This window comes from Sminthopsis crassicaudata, chromosome 1, assembly GCF_048593235.1.
Source record: "Sminthopsis crassicaudata isolate SCR6 chromosome 1, ASM4859323v1, whole genome shotgun sequence".
Lineage (NCBI taxonomy): Eukaryota > Metazoa > Chordata > Mammalia > Dasyuromorphia > Dasyuridae > Sminthopsis > Sminthopsis crassicaudata.
In genome coordinates, this window is record NC_133617.1 from 299,866,407 (window position 1) to 299,881,148 (window position 14,742).

Below are 14,742 nucleotides of genomic sequence, written 5' to 3' on the forward strand. Positions count from 1 at the left end.
GGAGGGAGGGAGGGAGGGAGGGAGGGGGAGAGAGAGTATGAGGGAAAGGATGATGAGATTTTAGATAGTAATATTAAGGCCGGTGAGGAATATATTGCTATTAAGGGTATCACCAACCTCCCAGTCCCTCAGGCTCACATTTGTAATGTCATCCTTGATTCCTTAATCTTTCACCCTGCAAAATCAATCTGTTGCTAGATGTTATAATTTCTTCGTTCATAATATCTCTCATATAGGCTCTGTTCCCTCCTCTGACAGTGTCATCATCCACTTGTAGATCTCACTCCTTGATTATTGCAATAGCTTTCTGATTGAACTCCTTAAGATGCTTCTTCCCACTCCAGTCCATCTTCTATTCAACTATCAAAGTGACTTTCTAAGAGCAGGTCTGTGACTCCCCTCCTCATAAACATTCAATGAACTCTAATGATACTCTATCATCTCCAGGACCAGATATAAAATCCTTTGTCTGTGTTCAAACTCCCTCTTCCCCTCCTTTCCAGTATTATGCTCTTACAAAAAATGGTTTAGACAAGATGATTTCTAATCTCTCTTGCATGTACTCTGTGAACCAACCTTTTGGCTGTTCCTTAAATATAATATTGTATCCCCTAACTTAAAGCTATTTTATTGGTTATTATCCATGTAAAAGGTTTTTTTTTTTTGTATCCTCATCTCCACCTTTTTATTCCTTAAATTTCTTCAACTCTCAGCTAAAATTCTACCTTTTATAGAAAACCTTTCTCAATTCGCCTTAATTCTAGTGCCCTCCTTCTGTTGATTATTTCCTATTTATCTGTATATATCTTATTTGTGCATAGTTGTTTTCATATTATATCCCCTACTAATCTATGAACTCCTGGAGAATAGAGAATGTTTTTTATCTTCCTTTATGCCCTCATCATTTAGCACAGTGTCTGGTATATGTTAGGTAGCTAATAGATATTTATTGACTGATTATCCCATAAAGAGAAAGAGTTAAGGGATGCACCTGAAGATTTGGATTCTTTTCCCCATCAAATCTAGTTATACAAAAGACCATCACAAATAGTGAATATTGAGTGTGATCACTTATCCAAGCAGTCTCACAGCTCTTGAGATAGAGCTAGTCCCAAGAAAAATTATGAAATAGGTAAATAATAACAAATTATATTCATATAATACTTCCATAGAAGCTATCTCATTTGTTCTTCACAATGACAGCTCTCTGGGGTAGATAGGGCACTTGCCATTTTACATATGTGAAATTTCAGTCTCAGAGGGATTAATAACATAGCCAGGGTCACACCTAGTTAAATAGTAACCTGGTATTCCAAATCATGCCTTTTTCAATTAGCCTAGTATCCACTTCTTCTCTACTATACTACATCTAGGTGAAGCTATTCTTCACCTCCACCCCTCCTTTGGACATGCTTTTATCTTTTTAAAGAATGCCTATTCCCCATCCTCAAGTTTTTAATACTTTCATGCCATTGCCAGATTTCCCAGGGACTGGACCTTAATGCTTCATATTCTCTACCTTACCCTACTTCCTCCCCAGTCAAACTTGCATCTTCCAAATATCTTTATCAAATAAACTAAGCAAATGAAAATAATTCCTTAAGCAAGAAAAGTCCCAGAAGTCCTTTTAAAAATGGCTATAATAGTGAGAGCTAGTTTGTACTTGGGATTAGAAAACTTGGCTATATCTATGTGACCCTGGATAAATCATTTAACTCTTTAGTTTCATAAACTTAAAAAAAAAAAAAAAGTTTACACTAATTTCTAATCTCTCTTGCAACTTGAAAACCCAATACTACTATTTTCTAAATCATGAAGTAACATAGAAATGTAAATTATCTTTTTTTTTTAATTTGCCAGCAAGAATGGAAATTCTAGAATTCAAAGATAGAATCTTAGAATTCATTTCATTTAAACCCCAACTTTGTGGATTAAAAAAACCTAAGACCCAGAGAGTTAATATAGCAAATAGTACATATTTAAAAATAAAAGATAACATTGCATATAATGGAGAAATACTTATTTGATTTATTATTTATTATTTAATAAATTATTTTATTATACTTTTAATTTATTTGATATATAAATTTTTAAATGTTAGTTTTAGCAATAACAAAAGAAAAAGCAATTGAGGAAATAAACAAAAAAGAAATAAAATTATTCTTTTCTACATAAGATATCATGGTACACTTAAGGACCTAAGAATTCAACAAATATTAATTAAAGTAATTAGTGACTTCAGCAAAATAGTAACATATAAAATAAGCTCACATAGGAGCAGCTAAGTGGTACAATGGATTGAGCACTGACTTTAGAGTAAGGAGGAATTGAATTCAAATACAACTTAAGAGATTTAATGCTTACTAGCTTTGTGACCCTGGGCAAATCACTTAACTCCAGTTACCTCTAATAAAAATAAAATAAATTTACATAAATCATTAGCTTTTCTGTATATTAACCAACAGGAAAATGTAAAGTATTACTCCTTTTGTATGTGAACAGTTCATTTTTGAAGGGGCATTGAAAAACATTATTTGTGTAAGAAAAGTGGTTAAAAATACACTTTTGAAGAAATATGAGTCTTTCAAATAAAATGTAAAGAGAAATACAAACTGTTCTGAGAATCTGATAGAAAACACCATACTAAGAAGACTTATTTGAGGGAAGAGCAGTACCTTACAAAAAATATAAAAATTCTATTGAAAATAACTACAGAATTTATAAAATATTGGATGTTCACTTACTAAGACATACCCAGAGATTATATAGATAGAACTACAAAATATTCTCTACAGAATTAAAAGTAGAACTGAGTAATTAGAGAGATATTAAAGGTTCATGGTTGAATTATGTCAACATATTCACAATAAATAATCTAACCTGTTTTACTTATTTAACATAGCTGGCAAACTATCAAAGGTTTGTCAAAAAGAATGTAAATACCATCTTTTTAAAATTTGTTTTAAGTTTTTATTTTTTACTTGGAACTTGACTAACACCAACAAATATTAATATTTCTACATACAAAGAATAGGAAAAAAAAAAGTATCATATATGAAACCATGAAACTCTGTTAGGTATAGGTTATTTTTCTAGAGTTGTCTTGGTTGTCCATGTCCCCCTCTGAAATTCTCTTCTGTGCTTTTGAAATGAAAATTGAAGAAATTGAAACTAAATCTCATTAATCAGAGAAATACAAATTAAGACAACTCTGAGATACCACTACACACCTGTCAGATTGGCTAAGATGACAGGAAAAGATAATGATGAATGTTGGAGGGGATGTGGGAAAACTGGGACACTGATGCATTGTTGGTGGAGTTGCGAATACATACGGCCATTCTGGAGAGCAATTTGGAACTATACTCAAAAAGTTATCAAACTGTGCATACCTTTTGATCCAGCAGTGTTTCTACTGGGCTTATATCCCAAGGAAATACTAAAGATGGGAAATATTTGTGCTGGCCCTTTTTGTAGTAGCTAGAAACTGGAGAATGGCTAAATAAATTATGGTATATGAAAGTTATGAAATATTATTGTTCTATGAGAAATGACTAGCAGGATAAATACAGAAAGGCTTGGAGAGACTTACATGAACTGATACTGAGTGAAATGAGCAGAACCAGCAGATCATTATACACTTCAACAACAATACTGTATGATGATCAATTCTGATGGAAAGCCTCTCTTCAGCAAGGAGAGGATCCAAATCAATTCCAATTCATTTGTAATGAACAGAACCAGCTACACTTACGAGAAAGAACACTAGGAAATGAGTATGGACCACAACATAGCATTTACACTCTTTCTATTATTGTTTGCTTGCAATTTTTTTTTTCTTCTCAGGTTGTTTTTACCTTCTTTCTCGTGCAGCAAGATAACTGTATAAATATGTATACATATATTTAACATATACTTTAACATATTTAACAAAAAAAAAAGAAAAAAAATGCTTCATTGATGTTATTTTCTTTTAAATTGTTACTATGGAACTAAATAATCTCTTAATCCTGTTACTCCACCCACCCACCCCTAGCAAAAAAAAAAAAAAAAAAAAAAAAAAAGGAATAATCAGATTCTTTCTGACCATACCTTTCTATTATTTGTTCCCACTCTCCCAGACCTTCTCCTGGAGATAAGAACTTTGGTCTAAAGGAAACTCAGTCTAGTTACAACAATGGTTTTCTTAGTTTTAACCTAAGGGCAAAGGAGTCTAGGGTTATATGAATATCTCAACTAGTTTGAGATTTTGTAAATAAAAGCTATTCATTTTAAATCACTCCCATGATATCTTTTTACCACATAACCTCTTAGAGTTCCTAGTTGAAGATCTTTTGCTCAAAATTTCATATGATGAAGTGTCTTAGATAATTAGATGGGTCAGGAGGACATCTCCTAGGTTAGAACATTCCATAATACAAGAGATTGGACTAGATAGATGATTTCTTAGAATTCTTCCAAGTCCCAAAGATTGCATTTGTGGAAAGAGCCATGAATGGATGGGGAAAACATTGTATTTTGTTTATATTTTTAATTTTATATGTTTTGATACATCAGTAACTTTACAAAACAACTCTCTCTCTCTTATTAATAGTACCATAGAAAAAAATATTGAAATAAAAATTTCATCCTCTTCTATAATAGATAGCAATTTGAGGACTTAAAAGAAATTTCACACAAAGCTACCATAACTTAAGGGAAGGTTTTATTTGAAATGCTGGGGAGTAAAAGCTGGAACAATAAGGATACAGCTACAGAAATTACCAAAACATTGGGCCATGAAGGAAAATAAATTGAAGATTATCTGAGATGATCCTGCTAGCAATCACCCTTGAAATTGGTAAACCTAGGTTTTGTGAAGCTCTAATAATCTCTCCTAATCAAGAATGAGATACATGTATATATGTAGGTGTGTGTGTGTGTGTGTGTGTGTGTGTGTGTATATATATATGTGTGTGTGTGTGTAAAATACATACATATATATATATATACACACACACACACATATATATATATATATATATATATATATATGTATATATATACATACATACATCAAAGATACAAGTTATCCTGATAAGAACCCTGGTTTTGTAGAAAGGGAGTGGTTTCTTTCTCTCAGTATGTCTGATTGGTTTTCTATCTTTAATGTCATGAATCAGAAAACATCAAATATTGGTCAGGGAAAAACCCCTGCTATACGATAAGCATAGGTATGAAAATTTCAAACATAAGAGTTTCCAGACCAGGGGAAGGGTTTTGGGGGTTGAATTATAATCGCTTCGTTTTAAGTGTCATTTCTTGAACGTCCAATTCATTGATCTCTTACTTTTGTCTTTTATTAAGATGTTTAGAGATATGAAAATTTCCCTAAATACTCTTTGTACCTCAAAATTTTTATTCTACATGGAAAATTTTTTAAAAGGGAAGGAAATTACCACCATAACAACCTTTACCTTTCCCACTTCATCCAGAGTAGAAATTTGTAAAAAGGGAGCATAGACCAGAAAGGGAAAAAGAGAACAAGATTAAAACACAAAAAATTCAGGGAGTATTTGAGTACCATCACAGTCACCTAAATGAATATGACAATTAAATGTCCATGTCATTTACCAGTTTTATAGTTCACAGTAAGGAAGAATACATGTGTTTATATTTTCATTGGGAATTAGATTGGGCATGTGATTTCATGGCATAACCTAACAAGGGAAACTCCCTCTTATCAATGCAACTGAGCAACTTAAAGTCTTAAATCAGAAATTCCTAAACTTAAATCCATAGATAGATTTCAGAGAGATCCAAGAATTTGGATGGGAGCAAAAAAATTTAACTTCTAATAAATGAAATGTAGCATTTTCCTCAATAATGAATGTAAGAAATAACAACTTTAGAATGAAATGTCTTTTTTTTAATTTAATTTGCCTATTAAAAAAAAATTACCTTACTATTTAATATCAATAAAAAGCACATATCTTATTACATTTCAAATTGTTATAATAACTCAATTTCATTGTACTTGAATGCTTTTGTAATTATATCTATGTAATTTTGTGTACTTAAAAACATTTTTCTTAGATCTTCAAAACTTTAAATTAGATTGGCATAAGGAGCCCATGGTCCTTAAAGTCTTTTTAGCTTGCTCCTTCCTCATTGTGAAGACATAAAGGGGGAGGGGGAACAGGGTTGTTTGCTTAAAATGTAAAAAAAGAAAAAAAATTGTAAAAAACCTCAAAGAACAACTGAAGGCATTAAAAGATAAATGATTTGTACAGGATTATACTGCTAGTCTTTCACATTTTTACTGATTCTAGTACTTTTTCTCTATCTACCATTCCATAGCTAATGAGTTTTTTTTTCATAAATTGAAAATTAACATTGTTTCTTATATTTTGTGCCTTTAAATCTTCAACCTGAGTTCCCCAAAGAACACTCTGAGATTATCAGATTGTGAGCTTTTTGAGGACAGGGACTATTTTTTGGCCTCTTTTGTGCCTTTAGCACAATGCTGGACACATGGATAACACTTTATATATGTTATCCATTGATTGACTAAAGGTTGTAAAACAGTTGCCCATCAGCACTGGTAAAGGGAGTTTCCTCATTTGAAAGTTTTGTAAACCAATGAAATCATAGGTCATGTTCCCCTCCTCCAAAAACTGTGGTCTTCATTTGATAGGACTTTGGCCAGGACAACAATCTCTCCAAATGAGCTTTGTAGCTGAATGTGGACTAGTTAAAAACATATCCCTAATCTTCCCACTCAGAGAAGGATCATCAAAGAGTAGGTGGGATAGGAGTTTAGCTGTTTGTTTTAAGCAGTCTAATATGGATAATGGTTGCTTAGAACTAATCAATGTCTGTGAAAATTTACTGGGCTTTCTATGCCCTTTTCTCCTCAGTTTCAAACTCCAAGGATGTTTCTACCCCTTAATACATTCCTAGGGGAAAGGTTCTAAAATTTGTCCTCTAGAGACATGTACATCATGAGTGATGCTGTGCAAATAATCTAGAATCTTCTGGAAGAAGCTGGGGAGGAGTGAGTTATGTCCACCTTAAGCATAGGTAAAAAAGATCCTCCTCAAAGGGAGGGAGCTGCTGGCTTCTTTCTTCCTCTTTGTAAAGGAGGAGGGGGGACACTGCTGTTTGTTTAAAATGTAAACACTAGAAAGAAAGACTTTCCTCCAATTTAACCCCTTGCTCAACTCTTTTCCCCAGTGGCTATTGAGTTGTAAAAGAAAGTAATAATACTTCTAGCTAACATAAACTGGCAAATTGAAAAGGTATTAAATTTATCATTAGTCAATATGAACCTTCATTATATCTCTATCAGTGAAGCCACACAAAAAAAGGCTCTTCCTTCACTCTGAATCAGTTCAGATGTCTCTGAATTCATTTTTGTATTTTCTGACAGCACAATATTATTCCATCATATTTAGAGACCACATTTTTTTCTTTAGCTATTAAGTATGTGCATTGTTTGTTTCCATTTATTTTGTTTTACAAGTTGGACTAGTATAAGGTTTTGATGTATAGGGAATCTTTCTTTCTGTCATTTACCCTTTAGTGTGTATATCCAATAGTAAGATTGTTAGGTCAAAGGGTATTTTTTTCATGAATCCAAATTGCTTTCCAATAATTAAACCAAGACACATCTTATGTGGATGCTTTTCATTTTTAAAAGGAAGGTTATATTGATTTTTTTTCATTGCTGCCACAGAGCTTGCACATAGTAAGTATCTAATGTTAATTGATTGATAATACTTCAGTAGAAGTCTCCATTGTAACAAAGTGCTATTGAGCAAAATAAACTGATTCATTGACCTTACTTGGCAGCATTTACTTCCCTCCACTCCTATATAATCACTATGAGAAGATGGCTATGTTTCTCCATTGGTCTATGTGTTGATCCAAATTCCAAAGTATTTTAGTGTTATTTCCCTTACATTATGGTGATCATTTGTGTATAATATTCTCTTGATTTTATTTATATTATTTCTTATAAATTCATACAAGTTTCCCAAATTGCTCTTTTACCCCATATTCTTTCTCATAAGTATAGAAATTACACTCAATCTGTTTTCTTCCACTATGTACCTTAAGAAGCTTTTTCTTCTTTCAGAAGCCCTTACATTGAAGCAAAAAGACAAATAAACAAACAAAACCTAAGAAACATTTTAAAGTAGATGAAATATTCCACTATCACATATATGGAAAGGTAATCCTTCATCATACACTGGTTCTCTGACAAGTATTCAGAAGAGGAAAGAAGAATTGATCAAAAAGGCACAAAGATGGCTTGTTTTCACTAACTAGAAAATATCTATGTGGAGATAGCCTGAAGATATAGAAAATATCTACATGAAGTACTATTACTGCATTTAATATGCGTGTAGCCTGGAAAGAATTGATGGAAACTATGAAGTATGGAGCCACCTAGTGGAAAGTTACATAACAGGTTCTTGATTCTCTAGATTTTTGTTCAATCGTATATAAGTGTACATGTATAAATTGTATTAATGTTTATATAAGAATCCCAGAATCTCAGATTTGGAAGAGTACATACAATTCTAACCTTCCTGTTTTATAGATGAGAAAACAGAGGTCCAGAAAAGTAGAATCAAAAAACTAACCAGAGCTGAAAGTAGAAACAAGATCTTCTGAGCCCCAATAGTGTTTTTCCTACCATACCTAAGTCACGAAAAGAAAAAGAAATAATAGCCTCCATTTAAGGCACTTTTCATATGTTAGCTCAATAGGTCCTCACAAGAATAACTGATATTTATATTCCATTTTAAAATTGTCAAACCACTTTACATGTTACCTCATTTGTTCCTCACCACAACATTGAGGCTCAAATATTATTATTATGTCCATTTAACAGATGAAGAAACTATAAGAATGAGGGAACTTTAATGTCACCCAGCTAGTTTCCAAGTCAGTATTCAAGTCCAGGTACTCTTGAATTCAAGCTTGTTACTTTAACCACTATACCATGCTATAGTTTCAGGTAAGAAAATACAAATGACAACACAGATCTTTGTCCTTTTCAATTAAACTGTACCTGATAAATTATCAGGCAGCTAGGTAGCACTGATAGAAAGATAGATAAATTACCAGGCCTGGAGTCAAGAAGACTTGAATTCAAATCTGGCCTTAGACATTTATCAGCTGTGTGACCCTGGACAAGTCACTTAACCCTGTTTGCCTTAGTTTCCTCATCTGTTAAAAAAAAAAAATCTGGAGAAGGAAATGATAACTCACTCTAGTGATTTGTATCTTTGCCAAGAAAATCTCAAATGGGGTCACAAAGACTTGACCAAAATGACAGAATAGGAATTGTTATCAGCTAACATAGCTGTTAAGACTTAGTTATACTTCAATACATAGATGACTTCTGTGGTCCCTTTCTTCTCTCAAATAATTATTTTATGATCTGTAGCTGCTGCTTTCAAGGATGTAGATAACAGTTATCCATACTTTTTCATCCTATGTAATTATTGTCCAGTTTCTTTCTTAAATCCCTCTTAAAGGTTTTATCTAAAGTGCCGAAGGATTTCACCTAGGTAAACTTTTATCATCCCTTGATTGTAAAATTATTCTATATATACTTCTATCCATTACTCCTTTCTCAGGATGCAGATAGTATCTTTATTATATATTCTTTGTTTCTATGTTCTATATTGATTTCTATGTATTCTTTACATTATTTTTAATTTGTATATTTATAATCATCAAAGAGATCACACTAAGTGTCTCAGACTTTTTCAGTTCTAAAACTATGATCATATTACCTGGGTGAGCATATTCTCCCTCTTTTATGCCTTACTGGAGGTGACTCTTCAGAGCATTGTTGAATAATGTTATCTCCAGTCTTATTGATCAAGAATTTTGCAGTCTTATAATATACTTGAAGGATACCTTGTATGAAGAAAATATTTAAGGTGTATCAAATGCTTTTTAAAAAATTATTATCCATTTTCTTGTACAGCATGATATTTGTGGGAATATGTATAGAAGAATTGCACATGTTTAACATATATTGGATTACTTGCTATCTAAGGGAAGGGATGGAGGGAAGAAAGGGAAAAATTTGGAACATAAAGTTTTGCAAGGATGAATGTTGAAAATTATCCATGCACATATTTTTGAAAATAAAAAAAACTTTTAAAATTATTATCAAACAGTAAGCAGATTAAGTTCTTGTATTTCTTATACATTTTAGTTAGTTGTATAAATATGATCTGTAGAAAATCATCTCCCTTCCTAGATTTTTCCATCATGGTACCCCAGCATTGCTCTCACCTTGGTACTTTCCTAGTTCCTTGGAACTTTCCTAGTTCCTTGGAACTAGAACTCTTCACACTGGTATATTAATCCTTTCCTGTGGCCTTTTCACCCAGGGACATCCCTTTACCATGCTAATTTCTTCTTCCTTTGGTAAATTCCTCCAAAGCCTCCATTTTGAAGAGGGTTCCAAAGAAGCCAATCTTCACTACCTTCCAGTCACTAACTTTCCAGACTTTGATGCAATGACCCTTCTTCTTCCCTCTACTTCCTCTCTCAGTTTGTGAATGCCTTTTTGTATATTGTATTTTTCCATTAGACCATAAGTTCTTTAAAGGTAGGAACTGTCTATTTGTATGTTTCAGTAACCTTACTACTCAACACAGTATTTGGCAAATAATAAGCAGTTAATAAATGCTTATTGGCTTGCCTTGCCTTCCTTTCCACTGAGTTAGACCTATATATCTCTCATATTTAGCCTCTACCAATCTACTGCCTCTTTTCCTGTTTGCTACTGATATGCTCAGGTATCCCATATTCTTAAAAAAAAAAAAAAAAAAAAAAAACTTCTCTGTATGGCCCTTCCATCTTCTCAAGTTAATATACTATAGTTTTCCATTTCATCTTCACTTTTCAATCCTTCAAAGACTGAATTAGGAACCTCTACTTGAAATTGTTCTTTCAAAGGTCATCAGTGTACAATCTCTTAATTGCTAGTCTTAGTGGTATTTTCTCTATCCTCATCTCTCTTGATCATTCTACAGATCTTAATAATGCTTTTGCCCAACCATATCTTCTGTGTATTTTCTCCTCCCTTGGCTTCCATGACACTGGTGGATCCAACAGGCTATTCTCCTTTGCTGACTCATTATCCTTTTCTTGGCCCTTAGTAAGGGTAACCTTCAAAATTCTTTCCTAGATCTTGTTCTCTTCTTTCTCTTTACTCTCCCTCTTACTGATCTCACTTCCTCTCATAAGATCATTGATCACCTTTATAAAATAGATCCCCTAAACACCAATTTCAGATTTCTTACTATCTACTGGACTTCTTAACCTAACTATCCCAATGACACATCAATATAATGGTAAATTTCTTTCCCATTTGATTGCAAACTCTTCGAGGACAGGAACTTTTTGCTTTTCTTTCTTGCCCCAGCTCTTACTTCATTATCTGGCATATGGTACTTGATAAATGATTAGTGACTAACTAATAAATATTTTTGTTGAATTGAATTGAATTGAACTGAACTTCTCTATCTCCTTCTTTCAATTCCTGATGCCATAATCCTAGTTCAAATGCACATCACTTTAACTACTGAAATAGCCTTCAAATCTGTCTCATTATCTATAAACTTGCGGAACACAGTACATAAGCATCATTTGAAAAAATTAGAGAATTTTAGCCCAACAACTATCTTCCAGTATTTAAATTTGTGTCTTTTAAAGGAGCTTACACGATCAAAAAGTAGCTCCTTATTTAGTTTAGGGCAGCTAACTGATGCAATGGATAAAGTACCAGGTCTTAAGTCAGGAAGCCCAGAGTTCAAATACAGCTATGTGACCCCAGGCAAGTCACTTAATTGTTTGCCTCAGTTCCCTCATCTATAAAATGAGCTGGAGAAATAAATGACAAACTACTTCAGTATCTTTGCCAAGAAAATCCCAAATGGGGTCTTGAAGAAGCAGACAGGACTGAAATGACTAGACAGTTATAAATGTAGCTTATGTAGTTTTGAGATTTGTAGAATGCTTCACATACATTATTGCACATAATCTCCACCACAACCCTATGATGCAGATGCCATTATTATCGTCATCATTTTTCAGATAAAGAAATTGAGATTTAGAGAAGTTTGGTGACTTGCTCAGAATCAGACAGCTAGGAAGTAACCTGAATAATTAGAACCAAAATCCACCATGAAACATTAATTCTCACTGTTTCTCCCTTTAGCCTCATTCTATTTATTGAGGACTCTAGCTAGAAGTAAAGTAGTATGTGTGACACTGAATGTGAAGGAAATTTTCCAAGATACTAGAACTATCCAAAAGTGGAATGGGCTATTCACTAGTAGAGTCTGCACAACTTTCTTTAGATGATACTGTAGAAGAAATTCAAGCACAGATTGAAAGAGTAGGCCTTGGAAATCCCTTTATACTCTGAGATTCGAGGATTCCCTTTCAATCACCAGTAATAAATGATAGGAAGCCATTGCTCATCTCAAAAAAATTTCAGTGGTTCACTATTGCGCATGAGATAAAACACAAAATTCTTAACTGGTTCTCTACAATCTGGTTCAAAGCTACCTTTCCAACCTTGATTCATATCATACACTTTCATATATGACATACATACACATACATATATGACTACTAGTAGTAGTTATTTCCCACTAATATGTTGTACTCTACTTCTCTGCATTTTTTGCAAAATGTATTCCATGCCTGGGATTCCCTGGCTTCTTAATTCCTCCTTTTCCAGGCTCTCTATTCCTTCATAGTTTGACTTTGATATGATCCTCTTTGAATAGTCTTCGCTAATATGCCAACTAAAATAAAAAAAATTTATATTTTCCTAAAACATTTCAGATGTCTCTCTTGTCCTCATGCCTGGAAATTTATAAATGTCCATATCTTATCCTTCTATTTCCAGGAATAAGTAAATTCCTTAAGGGCAAGGAGTGAATAATTTTTATCTTTCTATTCCCAGAACCTCACAGTGTGCCATATATAATAAAAGTTTAATTGATATTTTTTTAATTGAATTGTAGCTTTTGAATATCACATGGCATGATAAAAAGCCAAATAAGTAGCACAGATAGAAGGTATTTTGATGTTATAAGTTCAAAAGAAGAGAATGTTACTGTAGTTGCAATGGTCTGGAAAGACTTAATAGAAGAGTTGGCTATGAAGTTAATTTCTATATTTATCTTTAAGAGGAAATAACACATCTACCTTCCTCATCCCCAGCATTCCAGGGACGAACAAAGAATAGTCATTATTGTTAGGAAGACACTTTGATCTCTCTGCATGAAAGGGACAGAGCGCCTAGTTGATACCAATAAATGTACATGGCAGATTACCTAGAGATGGTTATCCCAAATGCAAGGTGCTTTTAGGTCTTTATCCACTCAAAACCAGAGATTACAAGCTCCACATATATGTTTAATTTGATCAGCTATCTAGATGACACAATTAGTTCAACACAAAGGCAGTTAATGAAATGACATAGTAAGAAAAGTCACAAGAAAATATATCCTCACTCATGAAACTGGGACACCCTTCCCAAAATATACACAGCATTCCTGGGAAAAGTAGATACCTCTACACAACATATGTGAAGAGGCATACACATAGTGACTGTGTATCAACAAGGCATGTCTTTTGTGTACTTAATGGTATTATCAACCTTCTTTCCAGAGATCTACTTCTCCATGATTTCTTCTGTCTGCTACTTCCCAAAATATTGCTGGAAATGTGACTATGGAGATTCTCAGCTTCTCGCCCTCAGCTCTAGCTGCAGACTTTTAGCTACCTCTTCCTCAAGAGAACAGTGTAGTATTATTCTCATTTAGTTCAAAGTCTAAAGTTCTTTATTTGAATAGTTCTTTTAGAAAAGCATTCATTCCAGCCACAGATTAGCAACAAGGAGGAGAAAAGAGAACTTCTCCATATTTTTTTTTTTTTTGTCTTTTGCAAGAGAAGGCTATGAGGTTCTCAGTTCTAGTCACAAATCCCTTTAGAACAAAGACCATAGACATTCCTTGTTGAAAAGCTAGTGCTCAGCTTCCTTCTGACTTTTCTTTAAGCAAAGCTTCTTGGTCTCTGAATGTAAAGTCTCCATTGGCAGTTTCACTCTGACAGATATCTCATGTACCTCCTGATTTGAATCTCTGAAGACCAGTCTCTACCTGCTCATTATTCTTGTGAAAGTACAATCAAATAACTTCCAAATAGCTCTGAGGTTCAGGGTTCCCCAGTTTTTCAACTCCAAGCCTTTTCTGTTCTCTTATATAGATAATTAGGTGAGGAAAATTTCTGGAGGAAAGTGGTCTAGCCACATTCCTGGCCTTTCATATATAGATATAGCCAGTAAAGTTTGAAAAGGCTTAGATCTTACCATATACCAACCTCAAAAATGGAAGCAGCACTTGGTATCTTTAAAGGCAAAAGATCTCCTGAACCCAGTACCAACCATCTCTGAGGCTGACAAATATGAGACTTTAATAGAGGTTCACTGAATGAAGCAGGGCAGTGAAGGATAAGATACTGAATCTTGGAGAAGGGAACTGAGTGGGGGTAGACTAAATTGGGTTTAAAGTTAAGAATTTCACTGGTTAAGAAGTTATATGTCTAGAAATTATAAAGAACCCCTTCTCCATCATTTTGAATAAATATGAACAAGTTAATAAATGAATGAGAATTAATGAATGAATGAATATCACTTAATACTTTGAATGA